We start from the raw sequence: 22,532 nt of genomic DNA on the forward strand, positions 1-22,532 counted from the left end.
TTGTTGAAGAATTCAGACAGTCACTAGCTTTGTCATCCTCCTTGGATTACTGGGCTATATTTAGAATATATTAAAAGCTTGTTTGTTAGCTGAAATTCAATTCATTTGGGCACCTGCTTTTTGTTTCAGGCTTTGCTTGTGAGCATGAACTGAATCTGAAACCGCACCCCCTTTTCGCCCCGACCCTTCCTCTGGGAGGAGAGTCAGTGGCAACGGGGCTTTCGCTAGGAGACGCAGCCAAGGGCCATCTGTATCTATGGCCGCTGCATCGTTGGCTTCAATCAACCACAGATGAAAACAATTCCCTTAAATTACATCTGCATCAACCATAGCCTTTTTTTCCCCTTGTCATTATTCCCTAAACAATACAGTATAGCAGATGTTAGGCGGTGGGTTGTGACCAGCATGTTAAAAGATCAAATGGGATAGCACAGAAATATTAGAATGCATTATACAAAAGGCTAAGTGTTGTTTCCACGGCATTTTACATATCGTTGGCCTTGTATTCAGTTTTGTAAGGAATCCAGAGAGGATTTAAAGTACTCAAGAAGCTACTCGCAGGTTACGTACAGATAACACGCCTATACTATAAGGGTCTTTAGCGTCCTTGGACTGGGACACCGTGCTGGATCCTGGAACTAGTCCCCCACAAAAGCAAGAGACAACTGGTACTCTAGGTCTGGGGAGTCCCCAGGTGGGAAGAAGGGGAGCTATTGCTCCCACCCTGAGCCTTCTCGGTGCATTTGGAAGATTCTCTCCTAATTTAGCCCACCAGCTCACCGTGTTCGCTGGGGCAGTGGGGAGGCCCCCAGTGCTGTTTAGCTCTGCCACTCTGGCTAACAGGTGTTAAGAGCTGCGGGGAAGCAGCGCCTATGCTGAGCTCTCAGTAGAGGGATAGTTGCTTCCTATCCCCTTGCCCTTGCTTCATTTCCTGAGCCAATGCCTGCTGTTGCAGACCCGCAGGATTCTCAGATCAGGCCTTCTTTCCTGTCAGTCAGCAGGATGCCGCGGATGCCGCGCACCACAACCTCCTACTTCCTCCCCCAGCTTGCTCCTAGGTTCTCTCTGAGCCCTTCAGATGGTTGCTGTAGGTTCCCTTTGGGCACACTCCAAGTTGTTGTGGCTTCCCAGAAACGAGCAGTGAGTGCATTACTAATCCCAGCACCAGGCAGGTCACTTGAAGAAGAACCTCTAAGCCTCCAGGACAAACCAACTGAGCATGGGGGTCGGGGAGAGGGTAGGGGACTTCTAGAAGATGAAGGCTTTCCCTCCCGGGTGCTCGATGGTTGGTTTTAATGTCAACTTATTACAAACTAGAACCAGCTGAGTGGGGGAGCCTGTGCTGAAGAAGTGTTCTCCTTGCCTTAATTGATGCGGGAAGAGCCCCCAGGTGTGGGTGGCACCTTCTGGTGGCAGAGGGAAGATCATTTGCCTTCTCCATATGGCTTTTCCTCTCACAGACACTCGACTTACCCGTTTTCTGCTGCAATTGATTCCTTCACTGATATCAGAACCAAGATTTCCAGACCCCCATCACTAAGGAGCAGAGGTGATGTTTAGACCTTCCGGGCCTGCAGAGGTGTCCAGCCCAGTGGGCGGAGCAACTAACTACCAGTCAGATAGATTGCCATGGCTGATGGCCAGCTGCCATGGGACACTCCAGCTGATGAGACACCCAGCTGCAAGGGCATTCCCCACATGATCTCTGCTTTACTTCCTGCCTCTAGGTTCCTGCTTAACCTCCTACCCTGGCTGCTCTTCATGGGGACCTCTAACCTGTAATTAACCCTTTCTACCCCAAGATGTTTATGTGCTTGGTGTTTTATCACAGCAACAAAAAGCAAAACTAAAATGACCATCTTACTTGTCCAATTCCTCCTGTACCAAATGTTTTATCTGTTGCCCAGAACACTTTATTTAAATTGTGTCTGTTCTCCTCTTAATCAAATACCCACTGATCCCAGTTGATGGATATAGACCATTTCCTGGGTATCCATGACATTCGTATAAACATTTTGCACATTGGCCCGGGCAGTTTCCCATTTCCTTCTTAAGACAAGTTTTTCCCATTCAGAGCTAATAAAATAAGGATTGATCCCATGAAAAACAAATTAAGGAGATGCTATTTACACTGGTTTAATAAAATGAATAAGGTCGTTTGCTCTTGGGAAACGTGTCGGAAAGGGGCACCTAGTAAAGTGAGGTCACTGGGGGTGGATGGTTTTCAAAGACCAGTTAGAGAATCAAATGATTATCACTAAATTGTCCTTTAAGGTAGATGGGTAGATCAGGGTGATCAGAGACCCCCTCAAATACTTTGGTTTCCAGAGGAATATAGTGTGCAAAGCTGGGGACCTTTATAGTGGTGAGTTAAAAGTACAATGAGAACAGGGAGATGTCTTGAAAGAAGTAAAGAAAGTCTGGAAAAGCAAACACCTCTTTCAGGCACTCCAGCTACAGGAGTTTCAGATTTAGTACAAGTCATAAGTGGTTAGGCGGCATAGTTGTGAACGTTGTTATAGGATATGTGAAGTGAAATCTTTCCTGAATCTTCTCTAAGGACTCTAGAAAAATGGTCTGCGTTGCTCACGGACACATCCTCTTGCTAAATTCTGCAAGTGAGATGTACATGGATTGAAGAAAACAGGACAGAATTAGAGTACTGATGGATGGCTTATGTGCACTTTATATTCGGCAACCCTTGGAAATATTACATTGAGAGACTTTATGCAGCTATTAAAAATAATGTCCCGGTGGATGTGAGTAGGGTATCAGCCATTGCCTAGGCAGTTGCTGTGTTTGTTCCCTGAATGACCAGGGAAGACAGAAGACCAAGCCTCAGAGAAAAGAAAAACCCTATATGTTCCTGATGAGGGAAACCCAACACTGGAATTCCATTAAATTGTCACTCACTTTGGCATTTTCTAGGGCCCCTGGGTCCTCCTTTTTCCCTGTTGAGTCTATCTGGATGCTCACCCCTGTAGAATCTGTAGAGCCCATACTGGGACCCTGTCCTAGTTAGCCTATCTGTTAAGTTGGCATAGCCTAGAATTACTTGAAAAAGTTAGTCTAGTTGAAGGATTTCCCAGGTCATATTGGCCCAGAGGCATGTCTATGAACGGTTTCTCTGTTCACTGATAGAGGAAGGCCCAAGCCACTGTGGGCGGCACCATTCCCCAGGCACGTGGTCCTGAACTGCATAAGAAGGTTAGCTAATCACGAGCTTGTGATAGGGCCAGCAAGCCACATCCTTTCAGGTCTGTATTTTAAGTCCCTGTTGGGACCCTTTCCTAACTGCCCTCAACGATGGACTATGACTTGAAAGCATAAGCCACACACAACCTTTTCTTCCTTATGTCGCTTTTGCCCTTCGCGTTCATCGCAGCAACAGGATGAAATCTAGGAGAGACTCCAATAGCCTGTAAGAAAGACGAGGTGGGACTTGGTAGACAGAAGATGGAAAACCCTTTTTTTTTTTAAGCTTCTGGTCCTGAGGTACATCTAGAAAGTACATGGCATGGAGGATGTGCTTACTACGTACGTAGACTAGGGTTAGGGCTGTGCCTGTGAGCCCAAAAGCAGTGAGTGGTTGGGATCCTTGTGGATTCAAGGGAAGACTACAAGCAATGCTCATCTTGTCCTAGACTTGGCTTTCTGATGGAGACACACAAGAATTTCTCGAACAGAGATGCATGGAAATAACGTGAGACAGGGGACTAGCAGCCAGGAACAACAATTGTGTGTATAGAGACAATATTGTAGGTTATACGAAGGTTGCGACATGAGGGTTATATGTGTGTTTAGGGCTCATTCTTTCTACTTTGTTCATTTGCTCATATAGCTCTGCCCTCAAAATATTTGACATTAGATGTTAGAATGGTAAAGCAAGGCAAACTCTGTCCAGTCATCAGACATATCAAGTCCCCTCACACTTTGGTGTTGCAAAGGCCATTGTGGTGTTTTGAATAGAAACGGCCCCCATAGACTCATGCTTGGCTCATATGGAGTGGCACTATTAGGAGGTGAAGCCTTGTTGGAGTAGGTGTGGCCTTGGAGGAAGTGCGTCACTGTGGAGGCAAGCTTTGAGGTCTCCTATGCTCAAGCCATGCCCAGTGTGGGATGCAGTCTCTCCTTCTGCTGATGTTGAAATCTCCGCTCCTTCTCCAGCACCATGTCCGCCTGCACGCTGTCATGCACCACACCACGGTGATAATGGACTAAACCTCTGAAACGATAAGGCAGCCCCAATTCAATGTTTTGTTTTGTTTTACAAGAGTTGCTGTGGAGCCAGGTGGTGGTGGTGGCACACACCTTTGATGCCAGCACTTTGGGAGGCAGAAGCAGGCGGATCTCCCTGAGTTCAAGGCCAGCCTGATCTACAGAGTGAGTTCCAGGACAGCAAAGGCTAACACAGAGAAACCCTGTCTCAAAAAAACAAAACACAAAACAAAACAAAAAGAGTTGCTGTGGCCACGGTGTCTCCTCAGAGCAATAAACCTTAACAAGACAGCCATGAACACACTGACGGTTTTATGATCTGGTCAAGCCTTCAGGTGATGTCAATCAGTATCTCCAGTTTAGGGCTGGGAAGCCCTACATTAGACCATTGCACTTTCTCATAGAATTGGAGAAAGCAAGCACTCAAGAAGGTCAGAGCCAGCAAGAGCCGCAGAAGGTTTCCCCAGTCTGACTCTTCTCTTTTTTTTAAGAATATTTATTGTGTATACAGTGTTCCGCCTGCATGTACATCTTCACATCAGCAGAGGGCACCAGATCTCATCATAGATGATTGTGAGCCATCATGTGGTTGCTGGGAATTCAACTTACGACCTTTGGAAGGGCAGGCAGTGCTCTTAAACCTCTGAGTTATCTATCCAGCCCCCAAATCTGACTCCTAATTGCATCTCCCAGGGGCTGTGTGTTGATATTAATAGGGATCTTTTGCAAGACTGTGCCCAGGACACTTCATGAGAAGTAATAACCAGAGGTGCAGAGCTTTAAAAGAGACAAGCCGCCTTGAAGTCTGTGTTAACTAGGTGGCAGTGAGCAAGTCAGGGATCTTTCCCATTGTGCAGATGAGAAAACCACTGTGGCAAGGTTAAGTCCTCTGCCCATGAGGCGTGGCCTGGGCCTCTAAGCCATGTCCTTGTCCCTTCGCAAGTCAGGGACCCTCTACTAAGGCCCATGCAAGAAATCGAGACAGACAGTCTCTGGTGAGTCCAGGGACTCACCATGGGACACCTCCCTTGGCCCATTTGGAATATGTCTGCAAAATGTGTAGTTTCTAAATAGGATGAGGCTGGGGTATGAGTGGAGGTGGGCGTTGAGGTCTCCTCTGGTCCATGCCAGTGACACAGTCTCTTCCTTCTGCTGCCTGTGAGTCAAGATGTACAACTCTCAACTCCTTCTCCAGAACTATGTCTCCCTGCATGCTGCCATGTTTCCGGCCATGCCAACAACGGACTAAACGTCTGAAACTGTAAGCCAGGCCCAGTTTAAATGTTTTCCTTTATAAGGAAACATTTGCTGTGGTCGTGGTGGTGGTGGCGGCGATCATAGGCTATCACAAAGTCAGTGAACTTGAAATTCATTCTTGCCCTATGGTAGAAGCTAAAAGTCCAAAATCAACATTACAGTGCAGAACTCAATGTGCCTATGATGCCAGACTCTCTTTGGGGGATCCTGGGGGCGCCATCTTACCTGTGCCCATTCTAGCTTCTGGCTTTTGGCCTTTGGCACTCCCTGGCTTCAGACTACATCGTTTATCCCAGTGCTGAAGCCAGCACCTGACACAGGGCTAAAGGTAGGCTACTAGACAGCTCAGGGCCACCTCCTAACTCCATGTCCTTAACTTAATGAAGCACTTGACATAAGGTGACCATGACAGGTTTGAGAAATGTGGACCTGACGTCTTTGAAGGGCATTACTAAGCCAACCAGGCCAAGGCCTGGAATGCTACAGTGACCCCCTCCTGTCTCTGGGTAACTGCTTAAAGGAACGTACTCTGTGGAAAAGGAAATATGATATAGTAACAAAAGAATTTGGGGGAAAACTATGTGGAGGAGAGTAAGCCCAGAATAGCCTTCCTTAAATAGTTCATGTAGTAATTATAGCCCCGAGCTAGTTTGCTGGGTCTTATAGCCACTGCCTCTGCTCATGCGCACGCGCATGCGCATGCCTGTAGAGGAGCTGGCTCAAATTCCCAGGTCGTGAGCCTCCACTGCCTCCAGTCAAATGCAGGAGAAGAGAGACTGGCCCCACAACCCTGGAATGTCAAAACTGAAAAGTCCCCAGGGGTTCTGTTGTCATTCCACACTTCCCTCCCTCGCTGGTCACACCAGGGCCTGAGGCTTACCGAACCAAAGCGCAGCTGAACCTCCCTCGCCTATAAACCACACTCCCATTATTTGTGTCTATATTTTTAAGGGACCAGCACAGCCACTCCCCAAAATGCCTTTAATTCCAGGACACAGGGACAGGGTAGAAGTTAATGGAGATTATCAAGTAAGCATGTGGCAGCATTTATTTGAGAGAGCCAGTGGTGGTGTCCTCTTCTCTCTGGCCCCTCCCAAACTTGTTTACAGCGCTTTCTACTCACCCCCTCAGGCTCTAGGCTACCTGTTTTGCACACTCCCACATATTGTGCTCTTGCTGAGTGTCAACCTGCGCACTACACACTGGTTCCTCCCCTTGCTCTCCTCACTCCCTGTCCCTTCCATCCCTAAGTCTAAGACCTTTAAAACAGAAAGAAAATGAGGGAGCAAGTGTCGGCTTGCAGAAGGTAACATGGCTTAACTTCGCATTGTAGCGTTCACCCGAATGAATCGCCCTGTCATATACCATCACACAAACATGCACCGGCATGCATGCGCGCATGCGCGCACGCGCACACACACATACACACACACAGACACACACACAGACACACACTAGCCTTTGGGTTCTTTATATCACCAGTGAAGCATGTGCCCATGAGGAAATTGGGCCCAAGGCCAGCACCTCTCATTACTTGGGTGGCCACATCAAGAGTTACTACCAGCCTCACTTGGATAGCCACGTGACCTCTTTTTTCTTTCTTTCTTTCTTTCTTTCTTTCTTTTTTTTTTTTCCCAGACAGGATCATTCTGTGTTAGCCTTGGCTGTCTTGGAGTTGCTTTATAGGCCACAGCAAGCCATATGACCTCTTAACATACCTTCCTCATCCTGGGAAATCAAGGGGCTAATAACACCTGCCTCACGGGGGATTTTGTGAAGCATCAATGAGACGACGCCTGTGAAATCCTCTTGCATGGAAATTAGTGCCACTTGACAGCCAATAAATATTAGTGGAATGTTATCTGGGTCATTTCCTCTAGGAAGATTTTTTGACACCCCCCCCCTTCAATCTCCTTGGAGCACTGACCTTTTGTCCCATCCATGCCCTATATATGGTCACCTTAGAAACAATAATAAATAATTAACCCGCTCTGCCCCACTATCCCTGTCCTCAGCCCCCAGGCTCTGTGTTTCTCTAAGACAAAAGGACAAATCACCTACCTCTGCCCCAAGTGCCTAGCACTGTATCTCCTGAGCTGACTCCCAGGAGATGCCTCGAGATGCTGGCGGAACTAAGTCAAGACGATGAGGCTTTCTGAGAACAAGCCTCTCAGGCCAGAATTACTTTCATTTGCCACAGCTATTTCTGCCCCTTATTTCTTCATATCAATGGCGGCTAAGCCCATGGAAAGGCAGCTCACTGTGGCAGCCTCAAGACATTCTGTGGGCTCTGCCTGACCCTAAGCCGATGGGCCTTAACAAAAGAGCTCAAATCGTTAATATCCTGCTGGTGCCCAGACTCACTCCACCCACTGCTATAGCTTCCCACTGGACACACTCCGTCATTTGGGAAGGAAGAGTCTCAAGGGAGAACCGTGTCCCTCTCCGATGTCCCTGAAAGAACTGCTGCATGGTCTCATGGCATGAGGAGCTTCCTGGGCACGACCAGGGTCCTGTCTGTGTGGAATACGTGTCAGGACATCCAGGGAGTCGTATTTAGACAGGAGAGCCTGGGACCTAGCCTGGGACCCGGACGTCATAAATGTCAGGAGCACGGCAGAGCGAAGTTCTATGAGTTAACTTGGGAAAGAATAAGTTGGGCACCAAATCTGAGGCTGAGATGAAGGGCCAGCAGCGTAGCAGGCAACAAAGATAGAGTGGAGAGTTCCTCAAACGGGTTGTAGAAAAAGAGAGAGGCAGGCTGTGTGGGAAATCACTAATATCTCTGGCACAGGTGGACACGTCATCTTTTCCGTTGCCATGGGAATATAGGTTATAGATTTGCTCAAAAAGTGATGGGGGCCCAAAGAGCTAAGAAACTTGCTGAAGCTCAAATACTAAGCAGAGAGCAGAAGCAGAGCTGCACTCAGACAGTGGGTCTGGCCTGCTCCGATGTACTCCACAACCAACATGGCAACAAGAATATGTGCTGTTCTCTGCCTCTGTTGGTTCCTGCTTACTCTGCCCAGCTGATTTGGAAGCCCATGCTTGGTGGAGAGGCATGGTCCGTTGCCTTCTCTATAAAGAAATGATGCTCATAGCCCAGTTCTGCCTCTGGAATCCATACTGGTGTCATTTCTCTGAGCTGCTTTCCTTTATCATTCAACGAATGTATCCCTGCTAATCAGTGTGACCTAAGTGGGGCCTCTTGTTACAGCTGGAAATGTTGTCTTTCTTGGGTCAGTCATAAGAGGCAACACCTGAGACAAAACCTGAGAAGGTAAAAGGGGATTCTCTCTCTCTCTCTCTCTCTCTCTCTCTCTCTCTCTCTCTCTCTCTCTCTCTCTCTCTCTGCGTGTGTGTGTGTGTCTGTCTCTGTCTCTGTCTCTCTCTGTCTCTCTCTGTCTCTCTCTCTCTCTGTCTCTCTCTCTCTCTCTCTCTCTCTCTCTCTGTCTCTCTCTATGTGTCCCTCTGTCTCTTTCTGTCTGTCTGTCTGTCTGTGTCTGTGTCTGTGTCTGTGTGTGTGTCTCTCTCTCTGTCTCTCTGTCTCTCTGTCTCTCTCTCTCTCTCTCTCTCTCTCTCTCTCTCTCTCTCTGTTTCTGTCTCTCTCTGTGTGTCCCTCTGTCTTTTTCTGTCTGTCTGTCTGTCTCTGTCTCTGTGTCTCTGTCTCTCTCTGTGTTTCTGTCTCTCTCTGTGTCTCTGTCTCTCTCTGTCTTTCTCTGTCTCTCTCTCTCTCTCTCTCTCTCTCTCTCTCTCTCTCTCTCTCTCTCTCACTTGCCCCCAGAAAGCATGACAACAAAGAATGTGTATTTTATTTTTTTGGAGACACAGTTTCTTTGTGCAGCCCTGGCTGTTCTGGACTCACTCTGAAGACCAATCTCTTCTCGAACACACAGCGATCCACCTGCCTCCGCCTCCTGAGTGCTAGGATTAAAGAACATAGACTTCTAAGACTTAATTCTTGGAGGTTAGATGGATCCCACCAGATAAAGACTGAATGAAACTGTGACCAAACACCAAACTTAACGCTGAGCAATAGGCCAACCAACTGAAGACTATCTCCATGCTTGGTTTCTTGTTGCTGTCCCTGGGCAGTGAGTGAAGGTCTGCGTTCCACTCTACAGGTTTGCCGCAGAGGGAGAGCTGCCCTCTGATATCACTGCAGGTGAAAGCATCCCAGAATCTGCGATCAGACATGTTGCTTTCGGTTCACTTTCCAAGAAGAGCCCTCCTCTTTGGCTACAATACAGAGCACCTCGCTTAACATTCTTGGATCATGGCAAATCAAACTGACTCATCCAAGAAGGAAACATCACATCTGGTTGAATTGAACGCCCAGGGTAGGGCGGGACCTGGACACTGTGCCTCCTTTTTATGGTTGGGGGTATCAGAGACAGAGAGCCTTCCTTGTGTTTCCATCCATTACCCCAGCAGCTTGTCCTCTATAGATGGCTGCAGTCAATCGCTACCAGGTTACGGGCGTTTAATGCAAATCAGGATGTGGAATGTAATTCCTGAGTCTTAGAGAGACACCCTCCCCACCCCCACATCTAGACTAGCAACAGAAGCCAGTGAGACGCTTGAAGTTGGTAACAGGTGGATGCCCCAAATTATAACCACACTCAGCTGGGATTCAGCCAACAGAACCTGCTGTAGAACTTAGGTACTGTTTCAGCCTCCCCTTAGCCGGGGAACCTCTCCTTTCATCAAGACTGGGATCCAGAAGAGTGGCAGAGACACTGCCGGCAGAGATGCGCAGTGCTGAGCCATCGACCCATGCGCGACACAGCCCTGCATGTGGCTGATTTCTGAGTCACTATACAAAGTTTCAGAAGCCTGTGGTTGTCATTGACCTTGTCCTCATGAAGGAAGCTTTATATGAGTCTCTGGAGAGTGCCAGATATCAGCATGGGCCGTTGTCTGTGTCCATTCAGGAAGGTAAGAACATAGCCTACATCTTTAGAATCTTTACTTGTGGTCTGACAGCACCGGGTGGGGCCTTACATTCTGGAAGGCTTCAAATCCTAAGGCTGATTTTTACTATATGCACTGGAGTTGATGTGGCCGGGGTGGCTGGGGGAGAGGGGAGGAGGTGATGGGAGGTGCAGGGGGTGCGAGTAGGGGGGCGACTTAAGATCTGCCACATCCATGTCATCCAAGTCTCATTCTCTGCATTCAGCATATATTTTAAATTTTATTTATTCACTTTACATCCCAATTGCAGCCCCTGCCCTCCTCTCCTCCCAGTCCCAGCCTCTTTCCCCTTAGCATATATTTTCAAAGCACTGTCCACACCCAGGAAGTACAGAAACTTGCCCTGGGTGTTATCACTTCCCCCACAGGAGGGCATATAAGTACATTAAGGGCAGGAATGGCAGTGAGTCTACCATTTGGGTCGTACTGCAAGAAGCATCAGGGGTGATAATGCAGGGAGGGTACATGAGGTATGGACCACACGTGCCTTTGTAGAAAGGGATACTGTAGAACACAACAGACAGTAGGTGGCATGATGCATCTTGGCTGTAGTAAACCTTGCAGGTGACACCTGTCACGAGTGATGCCGGGTCATGGCAGTTGATAAAGACAATGCAGACTAGGATTGTCTTCCAACATCTACCCCCAATGTCACAGCTAACAAGTGAGAGGACACTGGATGGCGCCCACAGCAGGGCATCAACAGCTATGTAGAAGCCACACATTGAGACTTTTCATCTGGTGTGCTCTCACTTCAGACAGACAAACAACATATTGATTTTCTTCCCAAGAGCATCTCAGTAGCTGAGTCAGTAGCAAAGCTGTCAGTGCTGCGCAGCCAGCCTTGGCGGGGACAGTGGATTTGGACCTGTGGCATTCTAAGCCGCTCGCCACCCTCTATCTATTAGCCTGTAAAGACAAAGCTTGAGCAGAAAGTTGAGAGGGGAGCACATGTGCATGGATGTGTGTGATGTACACACAATGGAGATAAGTGGGGTGTGTGTGTGTGTGTGTGTGTGTGTGTGTGTGTGTGTGTGTGTAAGCATGTGTGCCTATGAGATGAACGTATCATAGTGTGCAGATCTTGAATTCTCTCCTGAGTTTTCACAGAAGCTCTGGGCTCTGTGGTCTCCTCACATAGGAATGGAAAACTCTGGACAGGCCAAGAAGATCTATGCTGTTCTTGCTTTATCTTCAGAAAGATGAGCTCTGGGCCAGCACGAGGAATTGCATGGTGTTCTGAGAAGAGCGTAACTTCTGCCAATATCTCGCCTCGGGCTCTCTCCCTGTGAACACAGGCTCCTCCATATCTAGTTTGCACTAAGCCTAAGAAGCAAGATGCTCTCTCCAAGACTACTACCACTTACATTTTCACCTCACCCTCTAGGCTCCTCTACATCTCGGTTATTACCACTGCCACCTAACCCTGGTACCTTCTTCCGTACTGCCACCATTACCACTATCACCTCCTCCAACACGCTGGCCTCTCTCCCACAGCCCACTGCCTCCATCGCCATCAGCAATACTTCCCCCACTCCAATAACTGTCAACCCCTCCCTCACCGCCATCACTAGGACCATCATTACCACCACCTCCTCCCTGGTTACCATCCTTGCCACCATCTCCCCCTGCTCCCGCTGTCCTTATCCCCTTCATCCGCAAACCCACTCCTACAACCGCCATCACTGACGCCCATACCCCTTCCATCGTGACCACAGCTGCTGCGCACTTCTGGATGTGCGTGGTGAACGCCTTGCGTCATCATGATCACAGATGGATCGTTTTATCTACTTATGACAACTGCTCCTTCCATAGTCTACAGACAGTTCTCCAGCGACGGACAAGAGAGCTAGTGTTGATGCAACTTCAGCCCATGAAAGAGAGCTGTTAACCGAATGACCCACAAGTCCTCTTCCAGCTCCAAAGCTCTTCAGTGTGTGTGGGATGTGGCTGAGAGTATCTGTCAGTGAAGGAGCCTACCAGTGTGCATGGAGGTAGGTGGCCAGTTAGCTTAGCCTGGTGTGTTGCCTGTCTCTCCGCAGAGTTTCTCTTGGACCTGGATTTCTAGTCTATAGAGACAGCGGAAGCATGGCCACTGCATAGGGACACCTCTACAGCCATGCCGGTTAGCACTGCCCTGTAAGCCAGGAATACGGGTTTGTGACTCAAAGAAAAGGTCATCGTGGAGAGTGTACATAATGCATATAGTATATGTAAATGTATATTAAAGATTCTATAAGATACTCACCGAGTGGTTGTAAGCAAGTCGCTTTCATGTTTCTCATCCCCGATTTCACCCATAAATAGAAAACTTGACCAATTCTTGCATTCCTGAGGAGATTAAAGACAAGGTGATGAGGGAAAATTTTAGATGCCAGGATGGGAACACAGGACGCTGACTGCTTCCTTCCAACCCCCACTGGCCCCGAGACCCTGAAGCCATCAGCTGTTTGGGGAACACAGTTCTTGATGCGTCCCTCCAAGACAGTGGGTTCCCTGTCCCCAGTTCTGTCTCAAATGGCTCTGAAGAAGGAACACAGCGATCCTGTAAAATGTCACTGAGTCAGAAGCTTGGCAGCTTTGCCGACACGCTGGGGGAGACGACGCTAGCTCAGCTTCAGGGGCGAGTGAGCGGACAGTCCTCAAGCTGAGTTCCCTGTGCCTGTCCACGGCACGGCCTTCAATTCTCCTTTTGAGTGTGGGGGTGTGTGTACACACACACATACACACACACACACACACACACACACACACACACACACACACACACACTCACGAGCATGCACTCATAAGCCAATGCCTTGGGTGAGGCAAAGGAAAGTTGAGAATGTACAAAGCCCCCCCAGAAGCCCAAAACTGTGCTCAGGAGGCTTGTTTGACTCCCAACCTGTGTCCTATCGACGCTGCCTGACCCGCTGCAGCGTTCACCGGTGCACTGTACAAATGAGCCGCCTCGCAGCCCTCGCTCAGCTTCCCTCTTAGTCTATGGGAGTCTCCCCAGCCCCCAACCTTTTGATCTCAGCAGGGTGTGGCAGAGTCTCCTACTGGGAACCAGACTGTGACTTTGGGACAATGACCTACCCTCTCTCCTAGCCACTATCACTAGCTTCCAACACCTCGAGTCACTTCCTGGAAACAGAGCCAAGGAGCCAACAGGGTCCACCTTGTCAGCAGCCACAGCCATCCTGTCAGGTGTCTTCCTACTTCCATTTAAATGCCTCAGACTCCGCAGAGGGAAAGAATTACGACCAAACCCTGAGGTCCATGCAGTGGGGTGAGAGCCTCACAGACCTTGAGGCCTGGATTTAACCCTTGTCCCACTTACTGGCTGCACAACTCTGGGCAGGTTATCTGTGCTTTTTCTTTCCACCTTACAAATTCAGACTGCGAGATACAAGTAAATAATGATATCTGTGTAAGAGCTTTATTGTGAATTTAAGTGAGCTGCTGGCTGGTGTGTGAAGAATTCCCAGTGTTGTACAAACATCAGCCAACGCAGCTGTTGCCACAATGCCTCTTACCCCTCCAACAACCAGTGCAGTCAGGCAGCAAAGCTGAACAAGAGATAGCCTCAAACCACAAGTCAGGTTAGCCATGGTTAGACCATTTAGTTAGCACCCACTGTGTGAAAGCTGTTGGGTATCTTTAGCAACATTGATTTTTCTGCCTCTCACAGTTAGCCTGTGTGGAGCGTCATGCAACTTCTACCTTTTCACAGATGAGGAAGCTCGGTGACAGCAGTGAGATCCTTTAAGTCCCCAGGCGGGCTGAGAGATGGGAAGGAAACATCTAGGCAGCTCTGCAGCTCTTTGTGCTTTGCCTCAGTCCACAGAAGGCTTGAGGGTCTCTGCAAGTGACCCGGGGAAGGCAACCAAGCGCACAGAAAGCAGAAAGCTTCCAACCTGTGGGGCCTGAGTCGGGATCCTTCATTTGCTGGCCAAACAAGTGAAAACCCAGGTGAGGCTGCCGTCGCTGCCTCCTGCGGGTTAGCTGTGCCAAACTGAGAGATGGCCATTGCCACTCTCCTGTTAATGATGAACGTTAAACATTTGTGACATTTATACAACTGCTAAACAAAGAACTAATGGGACCATATATTGGCTCTGGTTTATCTGAGTCCCAGTACCCAGGCTCCTCTGAGCTATCTCCGTAGTATGCTGCCTGCCTAGGTGTGGAGGGGGTTCAACATAGTCCTGTATTTCTCATTACATAGTGGTACCGTGGCCTCATGGGCACTTTGAATTTAAGGAGGGAAAATAAAACAGGCCCATCTGCTCTTGACCATCTCAAACGACAAATGATCTTAATCTCTCCTTTCAAGAATAATGAGAATAAGTAAAAAAATAAAAAATAAAACGAAGGGTGGAGAGAGAGAAAGGGGGACATAGAAACTGAGGTACCCTGATTGGAGTTCCTGTTGCTCGTGCTTTTCCCTCATCCTCTGTACTGTGTTCTGTTGCTGCTCATCATCTAGCCCAGAATTCAAGAGGAAATATTCTCCCAGAGTCACCAGGGAGCTCCTGGTTGTCCTCATCATAGACCTTTAAAACACCTCTGTCGCTTAGTATCAAAATCCACTGCCTGTCTACTGTGTGAGTGTACCACTGTAGGAACCAGGCCCGACTGGGCTGCCCACCTGTCTTGCTGTTTCATGTCCTGTTTCTAGCAGCTTCCGTGTCTGTGTTTACGTTGGTTAGCTAGTCATGTTTACTGCTCTGAGAACACACCTCTCCCCTCCTCGAGACTTTCCCTCCTGTGTGCAATCACCTCTTGAGGGATTTCACCTGCAAGTGGCATTCCTGTTTTGCTGCCTATAAAAAGGATCCTTGGACACTGAATAAAAGCTGCTGTTGCCACTGCTGTTGCTGCCGCTGCTGCTCTCTTAGCACAAAGGACCCACTGTTTTAGTGTGTGTGTGTGTGTGTGTGTGTGTGTGTGTGTGTGTGTGTGTGTGTTTTAAATCCACAGTCCCTCACCCTTGACTCGGCACCCTTGACTCGGCACCCCAGTGGCGCGGGTGCCACATACAGCGGCATGTGATCCAGTGACTGTAAGAGAAATACAGCCAGAACGCAAGACAGAGAGAGGGGACCAGAAAGTACAGACAGCTGCAAGCATCATCCCGATGCCCCATCGGTGCCTCCATCTCTCCTGGGTGGTTCCTCTAATCTCAGGCGGTAAAGCTACCTCTGTGACAGCCATTCCCCACTCAGCACCTACATGTCATCACCTCCCTCTCTGACAGGCCTTTACCAGTGTGGGTGGACATGCCCCCATCCCCCAACTGATATCCCAAATAGGAAAAACTGGGGACGGGGTGGGGGTAAGGGGGAAGCTTTCATTTTAAGACTAGACTTTAAAAGCTTGGAGGCCAACTGAAGGTGAAGTAGGCACTGCTCTGAAACAGCTCAGGGGTTGGTCTTGAAGAATAGATCTGGGAGGCAACCTAAAGCAGTGGTTGACAGTACTTCACAGGTTCAAATCCCAGGGCCACTACATACTGGCAGACTAACCTTAAGCGACTCACCTACCTTCTCCCATTGCTAATCTCCTCCCATGTCAATTGTGCTAAGACTCCAGGGGGACTTCTGCAGAGATGAAGTCTGAAACCGTGCGAGGTCTTTCATTGGCCATGCAGCTTCATCCAAACTCTTGAAGAATGGGGTTTCCCTGGCCAGTACCCCATATGGCAGTCAGACTCCCAGCCTTGTGTTCACTGCTAGCTCCATCATCTCTCACCATTAGTACTTTTTCCCCCTATGTTGAGCCAAAGTGTATCTCCTGCTGTTGCTTGCTCTGCTATCTCTAATTCTTCCAGTCCTTGGGTGATTTAGTGGGTCGTGTCCTTTTATTCCAAGCCTGGGTTGTTTGAATAAGAATTGCCCCTATGGACTCATATATTTAAATATTTGGGTCCCCATTAGGTAGAATTGTTTGGGAAGGATAGGAGGTGTGGCCTTGTCAAAGGAGGTGTGTCAGGAGGGGCATACTTTGAGGTTTCAGAAGCCCATACCATTCCTGGTTAGCTTTGTCTGCCTTGTGTTTACAGACCAAGATGTAAGCTCTTAGCTACTGATCCAGTGCTGTGCCTGCCTGCCTGCTGCCATGTTCCCACCGTGGTCACCATAGGCTCACTCTCTGAAAGCGTAACCTCCAAATAAACTCCTCTTTATAAGTCACCTTGGTCACGGTGGCTTACCACAGCACTGGAAAAGTAATTAAGACAAACCCCATGAATCAGGCAGAAGCTGGGATGTTTCAAATGCCCACGCTGGATCCCAGTTGATTGGTTCAAGGTTGAGCACATGAGTCAAGTCAGATGGACCAGGATCCTTCCCTGAGATTTCAAATGTTGGGACCATAGCAAACCACTGCTGTGTTCTGCACCCTAGAAGGTGTCAAGCTGGAGCGTGAGAGAGCAAGGGGTAAAACTGAGCAACAGAGTGGAAACAGGAGGAGGGATCAAGGCCTGACATAATTCCTGCTTCCAGCTACCCATGGGGACCCGCCCATTTCCTTGTCTTTACACAGTTTGCTAATTCTGAGGTTTCAGGTTCTTTTCTGTTGGCAGACACTTCTCCCACAGGACCTACATGACCCCATGTTTAGATTCAACACTGGAGTCCTCTCTGCCTTGAGCAATTCCTGTGCCCCTCCATGACTCACTAGCCTCCATGCACTGATGGGGTTTAAAGGAGCCTAATGTAGGCCACACAGAGCTTTGCCTGGCATTTACTACTGCGCTGACTCTAGGTCTCAGTTTGAATTGAAGAGTTCATAGCTCTAAACTGTTTGAAAGGCTGCTCTTGATTTTCAGCTTTTTGGGGTGGCCACCCATATTGGCTTCACCCTTGCATTTTAGTATCTAGACACTGTGTCACTGGTCACTGTTGTATGAATCAATGCACTATCCAGTTGGTTCTTGTTACTTCCCAGCTGTTTTTCTTTGAAGGCACTGGGCTGAAAGTCACCTGGAGTGGTCTCTATCCATACTATAAACGTCTACCTTTCCTCGGGACACCTGCCTTCTGCCAAGCGTGGACAGGACACCACCAAGGCCCACTTGTTGTACTGCACACCCTGTGACACACTAAGGCATCAGCTGGTGGCTTAACTTTGGAGGGTTCCCTTCCTCCCAATCCAAATTTTCTGCTCTCTTCCTTTTCAAATCCTGCTGAGCTTCTTATTCAGCAATGAAAACAGCAGAAATCATTTTCAAAAAGAAGCCAGCTGGTTCATTAGTCTGATTAAACGCAAGCAACGAGATCTGAGAACCTTGCACATAGGGAATGCAGTGACTTCTTCCCCGGCCTCAGGGAGATTGGCAGTGATTACTCATCCAGAGGCTCAGTGGCCGTGGCATCTGCAAACTCATGTGGATCATACAGAAAGGGCTGGGTTACAGAAAGAAGACAGCGGGGCAATCTGACTCTGGAGGCCTCGGTCTACCTGCTCAGCCTCACTGAAGGCCTGGCTGACTCTCCAAGGTCTGCCAGCCTCCTCTATTGGAAAAAATACAGTCATCGAAGTCATCAAGGCTTATCTTTAAAACTAGATTTTTAGACTTTACCAGTTATTTGATTTGAAGCTCTGATTGTTGAGCCTAAAGTGGAGATTAAAAAACAAAAAAAAAAAAAAACCAAAAAAAAAAAAGGAAAAAACGAAAACTTATATATAGGGAAGCCACAAAGACTGATAAATACCTAAAGTTCTGGATGCCATGGCTTGGAATTAGTGCAGCATAAGCAGGAGCGGGGAGAGGGGAGACTGAGAGGCAATTCTTTAAGAGGGGCAGAACCCGAAAGAGGTTGACAGTCGCACCATTAGTTGAGGACTTATATAGAAGGTGACAGGGAGACTAGAAAAGGTGAAGTCACAGGAGAGTGATGAAATCAGCTCCTTCTGGCTTGCAGGGCAGAGGTGTGGCGAGGCATAGCGATCTGCTGGGGCTGGGGAGGGTGGCCAGGAACCTAGGGCCACCACCAGGGTGGGCGGATAGACATCTAACTGAAAGACGGATGTAGGGCCAGGAAGGGTCTGTCTTTCTAGGAGAAGCCTGGCAATCAGAAGACAGCAGATTAAATTGTCATTGCTGGGGGGCTTTGGGGCGAGGAGGTGATGGTAGAAGATGCCCAGGGGAGGCCGTCTCAGCTGGTTCCTGAGGTCTCTAGCCTAGGCGGCTTGACAGAGAGTGGGAGCCATTTTCTAAGGAAAAACAGACACCATGAAGAAGTGACTTTTTTTTTTTTAAGGACATGAGTTGGATTCAGTCTTGGAGATAGTGTGTGAGGTACTATCTTCAACTTCCCCACTTAATGGCATCAAATCCAATTTGAAAGAGACAACTGAGCCGACCTAGTCTGACGAGACCCATTCCCTGGTCCTTGTTTCAGGGGAGATTAATAGCCAGGCTGGCTAAGAACAATCTTTGTCTATGCAGTTTGAAAACATCCCTAGGCAAGGGTGGGTGATCTGGGGCTGGGGTGGGTATGGAAATGCTGCCGCCGCCGTTTCTAAGAAGTCACTACATGCAAAACTGCACGGGGGAAAGAGCCACAGGTTTGTGTTGAGGATGGTGGGGGAGGGGAAACACACTGCTCCGGACTGGGGTTGGGGAGTCCGGGAAAAGTACAAGGATAAATGAGAAACAAAGGCAATTTAAAGAGCATGAAGTCTCGCCTCAAATCCCACGAGACAAAGCCTGGCTGTGCAACCTTGGCGGAGCTAGGTCAGCTGTGTAAGAACCCATCTTTCTATCTTTAGAGTAGTTCTATGAATACTTTCCTTGCAGGGCCAGGGTGACACTTGACGCTGTGACAGTTTCATTAGCAGTAACTCCGGTTTCCCCTGTGCAACGTCAGGATAGTCCTGCACCCATGGGCCTGCTCTGCTTTCCGCAGCTCAGAAAGGACACTGACTACCTGACATCCTCTGCACAGACCCTCTCACCCGACATGCTCTGGGGAACTCCTCTTGGTGTGTGGGAAAAGTGGATTTTGGTACCCAGCTTATCTGAAGTGACTTAAGATGGAAGGAGCCCAGCATGGGTGCCTAGCAACACAGCATATGTCTCCTGTCACTGTACACCACAGGATGACCTCAGACACATCACCTGACTCAGCTGAGCTAAACAGCTGCCCCCTGCCCCCCCCCCATCTCTTCCTCAGAGGGTGATGGAGAGGATGGTCTCCTATGAGACGGTGCCCATCCCACAATAGTCTTCCTTTCATTTTCCTTCATAATGGCTTTGAGATTCCAGAAAGGATTAGAAATTGAGTAGCAACTGCCTATTGCTAAACGGCATCAATCACTCTCTTATGCTGACTGTCAACTTTAATTGTCACCAAAAGGGAGAAGTAAAGCAAGAATCCAGAACCCAACAAAGAAAGCAGATCCTGCCTGTGTAGATTAGTGGCAAGTAGGCCGTGCTCCCAGCCATCCCTGTTTTTTTAATATATTTTATTAATTTATTCATATTACATCTCAATTGGTATCCCATCCCTTGTATCCTCCCATTCCTCCCTCCCTCCCATTTTCCCCTTACTCCCCTCCCCTAGGGCTGTGACTGAGAGGGACCTCTTCCCCCTGTATATGCTCATAGGGTATCAAGTCTCTTCTTGGTAGCCTGCTGTCCTTCCTCTGAGTGCCGCCAGGCCTCCCCATGCAGGGGACGTGGTTAAATATGGGGCACCAGAGTTCATGTAAAAGTCAGACCCCACTCTCCACTCAACTGTGGAGAATGTCCTGTCCATTCAGCCATCCCTGTTTTGAAGCTTTGGAATGGAGGTAACGTCAGTACTAAGTCTGCAGGGGGAAAAAATGTCTCTCCGTATTGTGCTTTTCCAAGTACAAGAAGCAGTGAGTGCCATCGCTTAGGGGCTTTTCTGAAACTCTGTTCACTGCCCCTGAAGCAGGAAGACATCACAAATGACACCTTCTTGCCACTCACTCCTAGGTTAGACAGTAATGAAAAGGTCATGGGGTTGAAATTAAAATGTGTATTAATTTTAATAAGCCATTATGGAGATAAGAAACAAACTAAAGCACGTAGAGATACATTTCAGACTTTGCCACAACACCCAAGGAAGAGACACTGACAGCAATATACCTAGGGGAAACATTTGAGAAAGTGTGAGTGTGTGTGTGTGTGTGTGTGTGTATGTGTGTGTGTGTGTGTGTACACACACGTGCGTGCACAAGCGCACACATGCATGACCATGCCTGTGTGCATTGGTGAGTGTGCATGAGTGCCTAAGTACACTCATGAGTGTGGGAATGTGTGTGCATGAGTGTGTGACTGAGTGTGCCTGTGTGTGTGCATGAGTGTATGTACATGCTTGAGTGCAAGCATGAGTGTGTAAGTGTGTGTGTGTGTGTGTGTGTGTGTGTGTGTGTGTGTGTGTGCCCTCTGTACCCTTGCGGGGAACCATCATCTAAAATCAGCTCCCTGAGTTCTTACCCCTAAAGCCACAGAAGGGCCTCTACTGAAGGGACCCAGGGGAGGGCAAGGCCAGCCTGACATCCCCCGAAAGTGTTCACCTAGGAGCTTGCAAGAAGTTCTCAGGACACAGCGGGCAGGTCATCCACCAGCTAGAACCAAAAGCTAGGTTGCACCTTCATCTCAGTGTGAGATTCCAGCATTGCCTGAGGGTGGAAAAGTATATTGTGCTAGTAAATATTTAATAACCAGCCCTGGAAAGAGAGGCCTAAGCTACAGCATTTGCTGCTGGCTGTGGCGTGAGAAGGGCCACCATACCTTGTCTGAAGCTACCCAGAGATGTCACTGGAGTGGGCCAAGAGGAATGCCATGACCTCTTGGAAGTCATGGTCACTTGGGAGAGTCTTGGGACCCTACCCTGTGAAGCTGTCGGAAGGTCATGCTGTGATGTAAAAAGGTAATCGAGGGTCCTGACAAAAGTATGTACACAAAGAATGTCCTCAAAATAAGCGTTTATTGAGTGGATCTCAAAATGAATAAGTGATGCTCCCAGACAGAGGAGGAGGAGGAGGAGGAGCACAGAGGCTAGCATCAGGCCTCTACACAAAGATCTCACAAGGAAGAGGTGTTCTTGGTTCTCGGGGGTACAGCAGATAAAACCTGAACCAACAGAAGGACACGACACGGGAGCAAGCTCACATTCTGTCTGAAAAACACACTTCCTGTGGGTAGACAGAAGGCAGAACGCTCTCTACCTCCCACCTCCCCACTAGTGCCTTGCATCTAACCCCCTGGCTTCCAGCTCTGCTCACACCTCAGCCTGGGAGGAAGACTGTCAGCAGGCAACACACACTCAAGGAAGAGCTGGCCGCTTTGACTCCTTGGCCCCAGCAGAGGGTGAGGTCAGTCAAAGCAAAAGAAGGCACCATCCCATGTCTTCTCCCCCAATGAATCAGTGTGCGGAAAGGTCTCCCAGGGTGCTAAGATTTCTCTCTTGTGCTCCACCCTCTCCTTTTCAGCCTGGACCCTAGGGCACCTTTTTCACCACCACTGTCCTCCCTGAGCGGCCACACTGTGTTCCAACTACTAATGTGTGCTCTTTAGGAGAGAGAGAGAGGGAGAGCAACACTCCTGTCTGAAGCCCCAGCAATGAACACGGGCAGCATCCAGCATAGGACTGTGCCCAAGAAGCACGTGTTACATAAGCACCCTTGGAAATGAGAAAGCCCACTTCCCATACCTCTGAGTTCAGTACCCCAAACTGCCTAAACTCCCAGAAACACCTGGAGACAATCTGCAGACGAGTAATCTGTGAAGCGAGCCAACCGGCTCTAGAAGGCAGCTTGGAAAAGCGCGGAGGCCCCAGTCCACGTCCTTCTAGGGCCAATTGTAAAAATCTTTTTTTTTCTCAGAGACAAATCACTACAAAAGCTTTGAAACACAGACAGTTCCCTACTTAGGAACAGGCTGTGTTCTGGAAGCCTATTTAAGAAATGGTTGTTTGAAAGGCAGATAGGCCTTCTCGTAAAACCATGATCAGAGGGGCGACTGGCGGCGTAGCTCTGACCTGAGACGTGTGCAGAGGACAGTGGGAGGAAGCGAAAAAGCTGTGTTTTCCTTTAAACATCACAAAACAGGTGTACAG

General features: G+C 48.7%; 1 long non-coding RNA gene across 1 annotated transcript in view; it reads right to left on the reverse strand.

Moving 5' to 3' along the window:
- LOC311609244 overlaps positions 1-12,782 on the reverse strand; it is a 50,413-nt gene extending 37,631 nt beyond the window's left edge. Inside the window, exon 1 of the long non-coding RNA XR_014783325.1 lies at positions 12,698-12,782. This is a non-coding gene — a long non-coding RNA (uncharacterized lncRNA). The remainder of the gene's footprint in view (positions 1-12,697) is intronic.
- Positions 12,783-22,532: the final 9,750 nt, after the last annotated feature.

Source organism: Acomys minous, assembly GCF_964271855.1.
Source record: "Acomys minous genome assembly, chromosome: 11".
Taxonomy (NCBI): Eukaryota; Metazoa; Chordata; class Mammalia; order Rodentia; family Muridae; genus Acomys; species Acomys minous.